The 9,880-nt window shown below is 57.8% G+C and overlaps 1 protein-coding gene across 2 annotated transcripts in view; it reads right to left on the minus strand.

The window, feature by feature from the left end:
• Window positions 1-9,622, minus strand: part of SHANK2 (SH3 and multiple ankyrin repeat domains 2) — a 561,657-nt gene extending 552,035 nt beyond the window's left edge. The window contains exon 1 of one of the 2 annotated variants that reach the window (XM_070782471.1): window positions 9,170-9,622. The gene's annotated coding sequence lies outside the window, so the exon portion shown is untranslated. The remainder of the gene's footprint in view (window positions 1-9,169) is intronic. The other variant, XM_070782472.1, reaches the window with a different exon arrangement.
• Between the last annotated feature and the right edge of the window lie 258 nt (window positions 9,623-9,880).

Genomic DNA, 9,880 nt, shown 5'->3' on the forward strand with positions numbered 1-9,880 from the left:
TCTTATTGCTCCTTGCTATTCTCTGGAACTCTGCATTCACTTGGGTGTATCTTTCCCTTTCTCCTTTGCTTTTTCACTGCGCTTCTTTTCTTAGCTATTTGAAGGCCTCCTCAGACAACCACTTTGCTTTCTTGCATTTCTTTTTCTTGGGGATGGTTTTGGTCACCACCTCCTGTACAATGTCACAAACCTCTATCCACAGCTGTTCAGGCACTCTGTCCACCAGATCTAGTCCCTTGAATCTATCCATCACCTGCACTGGACGATCATAAGGGATTTGATTCAGCTCATAGCTGAATGGCCTAGGGGTTCTCTTTATTCTCTTCATTTTGAGCCTGAATTTTGCAATAAAGAGCTGACGATCTGAGCCACAGTCAGCTCCAGGTCTTGTTTTTGCTGACTGTATAGATCTTCTCCATTTCTGGCTACAAAGAATATAATCAATCTGACTTCGGTACTGACCATGTGGTGATGTCCATGCGTAGAGTGGAGGGAAGGGAGGGTCCCTAATTCTGCACCGTGGGGTGGACGGCTGCCTGGCGCAGGTCCTGGCAGCCAGGCTGGCTCCCTCCACCTTGGTTTACTCCCCCAGAGAATGGGCGTGAGGACACAAGTGCCCCCTCTGGGGACTGCATCACGGACGGGGCGCGTCCACACGGTGAAGCCTGCGGGCCCACATGCTCGCTGTCACCCTGATTTTTTTTTTATTTTTTATTGAAGGATAATTGCTTTACAGAATTTTGTTGTTTTCTGTCAAACCTCAACGTGAATCGGCCACAAGTACACATATATCCCTGATTTTCACGACGTAAAGTCATCAAAATGGGCCACGAGAAAGAGAGACGGAGGGAAAGACGACTCTGGGAGCCCATCTGGCCCAGCAGTGGCAGTGACTGCCTGGATCCCCTAATACGCCCCTGAGCCTGGTCTGAGTGGGTGTCCGCCCCCCTCAACCCAAAGACCCTCACCAGAAACAGGCTGATGGAGAGACCGCAGAATCCAGACACCCCTGCCGTCACTCACCGGCCCGGGACACGCCCAGAAGGACCCCGAAGGATCAGGACACACCCACACAGGCAGCCCCCACGCAGTTCTGGACCATTTCCCTGCAGGAAAGCCAAGAAGCCTTGAAACCCTAGGAAACCCAGAGCGTGCCAATTACCACCCCATGTCTGGAGAAATCATTAACCACACCCACCAGGCTCGCCACAGCCATCTTCAGGAATTCCACCCCCAGCTTCACCTGGACTCTGCGTTCAACAACAAAACCATTTAACCACAGCTGAAGGTTTGCCCCACCCCCCTTCCCCGGGCGCCAGCTTTGTGAACACCCCGGCAGTCATCCGGGTGGAGGTAAATCCACGTGCCACCTGCCATGACCCGGCATCCTGGAGGCGGTGGCAGGGAGCGGCCAGACTGTCCCCGGGTCTGAACCCTCAGGGTGAGGCCAAGAAAGAGCGGGCCAGTGGCCTGCCTGGGCGCTGGACATCCGCGTGGGAGGGGAAGTCTGGACCCACTGATGCCATCCAGCCATGTGACAAGGGCTACTCTGAACCAGTGCCCTCCCATCCCTGGGCAACAGAGAAGCAAGACCTGGTCCTTTCCTGGGGAACTGCCTGCCTGGTGACGGGTCCCCCATGCAGCACAGGCCAACACCAGTGTTTGCCAGACCCCTGTCCAGGGTGATGGGGGCGGGGATCAAGAAAATCCTGAGAAACGAGCCGCTGTGCCCTGGGCTTTGAGGGGCACGGTCAAGCGGGCAGAAGCACCCCTTCACCACTCACCCAGCCTGCCTCCTCCACAGGGCAGGGGGCCCAGAATTTCCAGGAAGGTTCCAGGGCTCATTTCCCTCCTCCAAGCCAGGCCCCAGCAGGTGTGACCCTCTACCTGGGCCCCTCCCGGGACTCAAACTGGAGAGCCATGGTCCCGCGGCTCCGTCCTCCCCTTCGCCAGGCCCAAGCCACGCCACAGGCCCGAGAGCCCCGGGAAGGGTCCCGGGGGGAGCCGCTCCCCGCCCGGCCAGGACAACAGGCCCTGCCTCTCTCTCTCCTGCGCAGCCCTGGAAGGAGCCCTGAGTGAGCAGTTTGGGGCAAGACATCCCGTCCACAGCGGGGAACCACCTGCCAGAACCCAGAGGTCTGGGCTGAATCTTACCCACCCCCTTCTCCTCCCCTGCAGGGGCTGCAAAGTAAAACCCTTTTCAAGGGGCCCAGTCTAAAGAGAATCAGTCTTCCCCGAAATCACTCTGTCACAGAAGGGCCTGGGACACATCCCTTTCCCCAGCAGCCCCTCCCATCTTTTACCTACCAAAAGCCTTCCAGCCCTCTCTGAATCTTGTGGGGAGCAGACTCCCAAACCCCAAACAAAGGCTTTAATTCAAACACCTGAAACATCCACCTCCTGATCGCTAAGAGAGGCATTTCCAGCAATATTTTCCATTTCTAAAAATCTGTAATGTACTTACACTGCTTGATCGCAGGGCTTTCTCAATCCAAAAGGGATTTTTTTTTTTAATACTTAGCAGCTTGAGGTCACAGGAGAATTTTAAAGTCAATGTATGGATATTTTCCTTGCAGAGAACTACGCTTGATCAGTTAATAAGAAACCGACAAGCATGAAGACCCATAAGCTGGAGAGGACTCTTGGGAGTCCCTTGGACAACAGGGAGATCAAACCTGTCAGTCTTAAAGGAAGTCAACCTTGAATATTCATTGGAAGGATGGATGCTGAAGCTGAAGCTCCAATACTTTGGCCACCTGATGCAAAGAGCCGACTCACTGGAAAAGATGCTGATGCTGGGAAAGATTGAAGGCAAAAGGAGAAGAGGGTTGCATAGGATGAGACAGTCAGATAACATCCTTTACTCAATGGACATGAATCTGAGCAAACTCTGGGGAACAGGAAGGACAGGGAAGCCTGGCATGCTGAGTCCATGGGGTTGCAGAGAGTTGGACACAAGTCAGCGACTGAACAACAAAGATAAAAGTCTACGACATCAGGGTAAAACGCCTCGGGAAGCAGGGGGTATAAATCCAGGAAAGGAGAGGAGCAAAGAGCATCCCCTATAGGCCCTCAGTTACCTATCAAGAAAAGGTGGGTATCAAGTCACACTTTAGGCTGCAGTAGATACGGTTAAAGTCAGGAACAGTTCCTTTCCAAATGTCAGTGTTCACTCCCCAGACCAAGCTCTACATCCTGGGCAAATATTTAAACCTATGAAGCACAACTTTAGAAGCTGACTTGAAAACGCAGTGGGGGCACTTTCCTGGCGGCCCAGTGGCAAAGAGTCCGCCCTCCAGCACAGCGGGTGCGAGTTAGACCTCTGGTCGGGAGGCTAAGACCCCATATGTCTCTTGGCCAAAACACCAACACACGTAAGAGAGCATCACAGTCAATAAAGACTTTAAAAATGGTCCACATCAAAAACTCTTCAAAAACAAAAACACGCAATGCTCTGGATGCTTTATTTGCAGGGAGAGCTGGCCAAAGTGAGTAACACACTCTTTCTGGAAGATAAATCTGGACAATCCAACAGCATTAAGTTTGGGTACAACATATAACCCTGGACTTGCCCAGCAAGAGACAGCAGAGAAACAGAGTGTTCTATGACCAGGTGCCCACTGACGTGTAAGGAATTCCAGGAGACACCTGAGTGTGGGCAGGTGTGTGACGACATCGTAGCGTGGCGACCTGGGATGCCCTGAGACCCCTTCAGGCCCCCGACGACGCAGGGACATAGGAGGAGTGTCATAGGGACACTCGGATGTTGGCCTTTCCTCCAGCCCCGCTGCATTCTCAAGGAAATCGTGGATTCTCAATGAGTGGAAAGCAGAAGCCCGTGAGAATCTCGATGGCTTAATGAAGGGATTTGTGTGTGTCGGTTTCTAACGGACTCATGAATCATAATAAAGATGACTATAAAAAAATAATAAAAAAAAATAAAGATGACTATATACCTAAGAAAAAAGACAAGAAAGAAGGAAAGAAAGTGGGAGGGAGGGGGAAGGAAGGATGGATGGTACGAAGGTGTAGAGAGAGGTGGGAAGGAGAGGAAGGAAGGAACGGAGGCACTCAGCAGCTTTGACCTCTGGAGCCCGTGGCTTCATTCAGTCCAGAGAGTCAAAGGAAGCACTCCGGAAACCTCCCCAGGACCGTTTTCAAGCCCTGTCCCGCCCCTCCCTGCACTGGCTTCTGCCTCTACCGCCCCCCCCAGAAGGTGACAGGAGCCTCAGCTGGCCCATCCCAGGGCACATCCATCAGCTCTGACCCAGTGCACTGGCCCGAGCCCCGGGCCGGCTCAGGTCTGCCCGGTGGGGACGCAGGCTCCCCTTCCCCTTCCATCAAGACTGGAAGCCCATTCAGTGGTGGCCAGGCCTGTGCTGGATGTATCCTTGCCACCAGAGACCCACTTGAGAATAACCACGGGAGCCAGTGACAGTAACATTTTGAGCCCTTTCAAAGCATTTCTTGTATCTGCTTTCAAAGAAAAAAAAGGTCTATCACATCAGGAAGTGTGATCAGAAACTCTGGTTTTCACTTGCTGGCTACAGTTTTTCTCACACCATAGTAACAAGAGAAACAAACTTCTAACGGGATGAGTCTTCCCACTGGGTGACGTGTGCGGTGTGGGGGCTCAGGGCTGGGCTCTTCCAGGCTGCCTGGTGCGACCCCGGCTCCCATATTCCCTTGCTGTGTGGTCTGGGGCAAGAGGCTTCACTCCTCTGGGCTTCAGGCTCCTGATCTGTAAAATGGGAATAACCGATTGCAGAAACCTCTTCATGGACCTTTTGCTTTGTTTGATGTGGACCATTTTTTTAAAAAACTTTATTGAATTGGTTACAATGTTGAAGCTGAAGTTCTAATACTTAGGCCACCTGATGGGAAGAGCCAGCTCATTGGAAAAGACCCTGAGGCTGGGTAAGATTGACGGCAGGAGGAGAAGGGGCGACAGAGGATGAGATGGTTGGATGGCCATCTCGAGGGACACGAGTTTGAGCAGACTCTGGGAGACGGTGCGGGGCAGGGAAGCCTGGCGTGCTGCGGTCCACGGGGTGGGACAGAACTGAGCCACGGAACAACCACAACAACATTGTTTCTGCTTTGTGTTTCAGATTTTTGGCCCCGAGGCATGCGGGATCTTAGCTCCCTGACCAGGGACTGACCAGGGACTGAACCGGCATCCCCTTCAATGCAGAGCGGAGCCTTATCCACTGGACCACCAGGGAAGTCCTTCTCTTCCTGGAGTCTCAGGAAACTTGGATGAGGTCATCTACAGCAAGGTCCAGCGCCATGCTGGGCAGATGGGGAGAAACTTAGAGTGGCCAGAGTGAGAACCAGAGCATTCCTGATAGCTCCCAGGGCATCACAGCCATGATCTGACACCCCAGGCCTCGGCCAGGTGTTCTGCGATTTCTTCCTTTCCCAGACTGGGCTGGGGACGCTCTCGGTGCCCTACAGCACCCGACGGCCACCTGCATCACAGCTCCTGTGCTAACCCTAACCCTCACATCTCCCCTCCGGCCTGGAACCTCGGGGCGGCCCCCTGCCCCCAGCCCCACAGAGAAAATCCAGTATAACCTAGATCACCTCTGAATGAATGCCCAGTCCTTTATTCGGGTGGGCGGGTCAAGGCCAGATCACAAGGGTCCCCCGGCCTGACTCTGAGCCCTTCACCCAGTCAGTGTCCCAGGTGAGGATGAGGGGGCTTCCAAGACAAAAACCATCGGGCCTTTGTTTGGGGTGTTTTCCTCCTCAATCTAGTCTTTCCCACAATGCAGAGGATTCAATAAAATGGCCCCGGGGGTGACTTGGAAGATCCTAAATGTTCCCTCCCTGGGGCTTGGGACAGTGTGAGGCGCAGGGAGTCTGTGCTTGTATGTTTTTCTCCAAGCTTCTCCAGCCACACACTCCCCCACCCATGACTCCAGGAGCAACTCCCGAGCCCAGGTCTGCAAGCCTTTTGCCAAGCTGGGCCTCGGGTTTACCAGGCAGAAGCTGGAAGCCTGCGGAACTGAGTTCAGCAACCAGGACCTGAGATCCACAGTGAAGGCGCCCCACAGTTCCCTCAGCACCTCCCAAACTGAGCCCCACTTTGGAAAAGCCTCCTGCACTCACCCGAGGTGACAAGGACACCAGGACTCTACCATCTGGAAATAGAGGGCGTAAGACAGAATTATTTTCCTATAAAAATCAGTGTGACTACTGTTTTCCTGCACATTGGTTAACTCCCCGCACCTTTCTCTCATTTCAAGCTTTTTCTTCCCTCTTTTTCATCACTGATGAAATACAAAATGCAGCGCTATCTTGGAATGCCTTCCTCCTCCTCCTGGTGGCATGCCTCACACTTGACCCCATGGTCCAGGGCTTCTCCTACATAGGGGTCCCCCAGAGGCCTGGACCAAATCGCCTGCCCGAGGTGACCCCTAGATGCCAGTAAGGGGGCTGTCCCCACAGCCCCAAGCACTTCAGAAAAACTAAAGAGGGAAAACCTCAGGGAAACACACCTGCATATGAATAGGGCTTTCTAAAGCAATCGTGCTGGGAGCCAGGAGGCAGAAAGATTCCCTCCCCTCCCCCACCCCCCAAAGGGATCCAATTCGTTCGGAGCGGCCAAGTGCTGTCAACATTGCCCACAGGGAAGCACCTTTACAGGCAAAATCACTTTATTCGTCAAGGACTCCTTTTGATTCCAGAAGAATTACAGCCTCTTCCAAAGGAGCCCAAAGAAGCACCAGCTTTCCACTCAATTTTTTCTTCTTGGAAAAGCAGAAATTCCCCAGCACAATAATGGAACTGGCTTCCAGGAGAAGACTGCGCCCCAGGAGTTTTACATCCAGCCACTTGCAAAGCGGCCTAATTCCTATTAAGACAGGGTCGTCCTCTGGCCTCCTTAAGGATTCTGTGACTTCCTGGGCAAAGGTCCACGCTACCACTTATAAATCCCCCTTAGGGCAAGGCAGCGGCAGAGGATGAGATGGTTAGATAACATCACCGACTCAGTGGGACATGAATTTGAGCAAACTCCAGAAGATAGTATTCTTGCCTGGAGAATCCCCATGGACAGAGAATCCTGGCCGGCTATAGCCATGGGGTTGCAAAGAGTCAGACACGACTGAGCAACACACACACACACACACACACACACACATATACACACACACCCCCAGAAGACAGTGGAGGACAGAGAAGCCTGGTGTGCTGCAGGCCATGGGGTCACAGAGTCAGACACGATTTAGCCCTCAGTGGGTACAAAGTTCCAGGCACACAGACGTTCAACCTTTTTATCAAATAGCACCCTTGTTATCGCGGACAAGTGGTTTGAAAACTCAGGTCTCCAAAAGCAGCCACTTCCGGGGGCTCTTCAGGACATCCCGAAGCCCCCAGGCGCGGAACAGGTGGTCACCAAGGATTCCTGACCGCGGCCACCAGGACACTGGCATGGAGCCCGGACCCAGCACCCACGGGCTCTCCCTGCGGCCGGGTAGGCCGAGCTGGCCGAGCCGAGGGCAAGTCCCAGGCAGAGACCGAGCCGCCATCCCTCCGCGGACGACTTCCGAAATTACCTCCCTGCTTCTTGGAGCTTAATTTAATTAGCGGATTGACCTCATTAACGTTGGAACTTGAGTTTCAAACAAAAAGAGGTCATGAAACTATCCAATTTACTACCTCGAACTTCCACACGGGAACCGCTTTATTTTCGGGAAATCTCTGAGGATCCCTGGGACCATGCCCATAGCTGCTGCCCACCGGGGCCCCCAGGTACCCCGGGCTGAGCTCCCATCCGGGGGCCCAAGCGACTTCTCAGATCCAGCCGCCCAGGGTCGCTTTAAAAGCTCCGCCTGGAAAGCCCACTGTCACCAGCAGCGGCCTCGCCCCCTTCGGACACCCCCAGCCCCACGGAAACACTGACCTCGCCAACGCGCCCACCCTCCCATCCCGTGCCGTGTGGGCGCACCTACGCGCGGGAGGAGGCGCGCCGCGGTCCAGCACCCTCCGAATTCCAGCGGCGAGGTCCACCCCGTCCCCGGCACCTTCCGAACACGGGGCCAGGTCCACCTCGGCCCCCCACCCTCCGATCAGAGGCGGCGAGGCCCTCCACCCGGATCATACCTGCTCGCAAAATCCAGCGGCCCCAGCTCAGGCGGCGAGTGCGCGGTAGCGATCTCCAGGCGCCCCCCGCGGCCCGGACACCTTGCGGAGGCGCCAGGGCCACGGCGCTGCGCGGGCGCAGCTGCCCGGCAGCCGGGGAGGGATGCCCGGGCGAAAGTTGCCAGGGAAACTTGAGCAACTCGAGCGCGCCGGTGCCAGCCTCCTGCATAATTCACGGGCGGCGGCGGCGGAGCAAGGGGGGCCACTCACCTGCCTCAGTCGGGCCCCCCAACCCGGCTGGGGCGCGCGGCGGGCAGAGGCCGGGCATCTGGCGGGGGCTCTGCTCGACCCCGGGGACCCGAGGGTCCATCCACGACTCCCGGGCCTGCGCCAGATGCGCCGGCCCCGGCCTCGCCGAGCCCGCTGCTCCAGCCGCGCGCACCTGGATGGGGGCTCTGGGAGCCGGTGCGGGGCCGGGGTAGCCGAGGCAGGGTCTCCGGGGACCTTGCGACCGCGGCACGGGTCCCCGCCCCCCGCGCGCCCTCTGGCGGCCCCGTGCCAGTTCCACCGCCAGGCATGCGGGCCCAGCTACCCGCGCCAGTGGGCGGCGACCTAGGGCAAGGAGACCCCGGGCAAGAGGCGGAGGTAGGTCCATCTGCGGTGCCCCAAGGGGAGGCGCTAGAGGTGAAGGGGGTTCATGGGCGCGGGGGACGAAGAGGGTGCTCCTGCGCTCTGCCCCACGCCGCTTCTAAAGCAGTTTAAATCGACCCCTAGTCCCGAACGAAACAGTGGGGGCGGCTGGGTGGGGATGTCTCCATAGAGAAGTGAGTCCCACCAGGACTCGAAGGACCCTTTCCCAACCCCCCACCCTCAGCCTCTGTGAGTCCAGGACCGCGCTTACCCAGTGGTTGGTGCTCCTGGACGCCAGAAGCACCCACAGGGCAGCTGATCCGCACGGCCGGGCTCCTGAGGGACCAGCCACTGTCCTTCCCGGCCACACACGGTGCGCCCCGCCACCCCCACCCTGCAACCGCAGCGTCCCGCGATGCCCCCACCCCACCCCCCGCCGCCTCCGCCTCACCTGGCTCGGGGCGCGGCTTCGGGAGTCCGGGCGGGTAGGAGCCCCCAGGGAAGGGCGGGCGTCTGCGCTCTCTGGGCTCGGCCGCGGGCTCCGGAGCTACGCCGAGCCCAGGCTGGCCGGAGCGCGGGAGCCGCCGCGGCCGCCGCCGCCGCCGCTGCTCAGGTGTCCGGGTGGTGAGGGGGTGGGGGGACGCCGCGGCCCCGCCCCGCGCGGCAGCGGGGCTGGGGGCTCCGGGCAGGGGCGGCCGGACAGCCCTTCCCCCCGCCGGCCGCGAGCGGTCGGGGCCAGCGAGGGTGGGGGAGGGGTCCCCTTGGCGCCAAAGGACGCGCGCGGCCCGGGACTCACGTGCGCCCCTCGCCCGGGGTCTCCTCCCGCCCCGCGGAGGCCGGTCGACCCCGCCCCACCTGGCCCTGTCCAGCTGCAGCCCGCGGTGGCGACTCGGCCGCGGCGTGCGGGGTCTGTTGTAGCAACCCGGGGCCGGCGGGCGCCCGGGGCCGCCTCCGCCCGCCGCCCCGCCCCGCCCCGGGCTGCGTGGCTCGCCGCCCCCCCAACCGGTGAAACCCAGCGGACCTGAATGTCCCAGGATTTTGTAAAGCCCGGTTCCTTCTGCGCGGCCGGCTCCGGCCCGGGAGCGTTTTCTGTTTACAGGGCTCGGAAATGCAGAGCCGCTCGCACCTCCGAGGGTTTGCGGGGCAGATGCAAACTTTGTGC

Source organism: Bos indicus, chromosome 29 (assembly GCF_029378745.1).
Source record: "Bos indicus isolate NIAB-ARS_2022 breed Sahiwal x Tharparkar chromosome 29, NIAB-ARS_B.indTharparkar_mat_pri_1.0, whole genome shotgun sequence".
Classification (NCBI taxonomy): Eukaryota; Metazoa; Chordata; class Mammalia; order Artiodactyla; family Bovidae; genus Bos; species Bos indicus.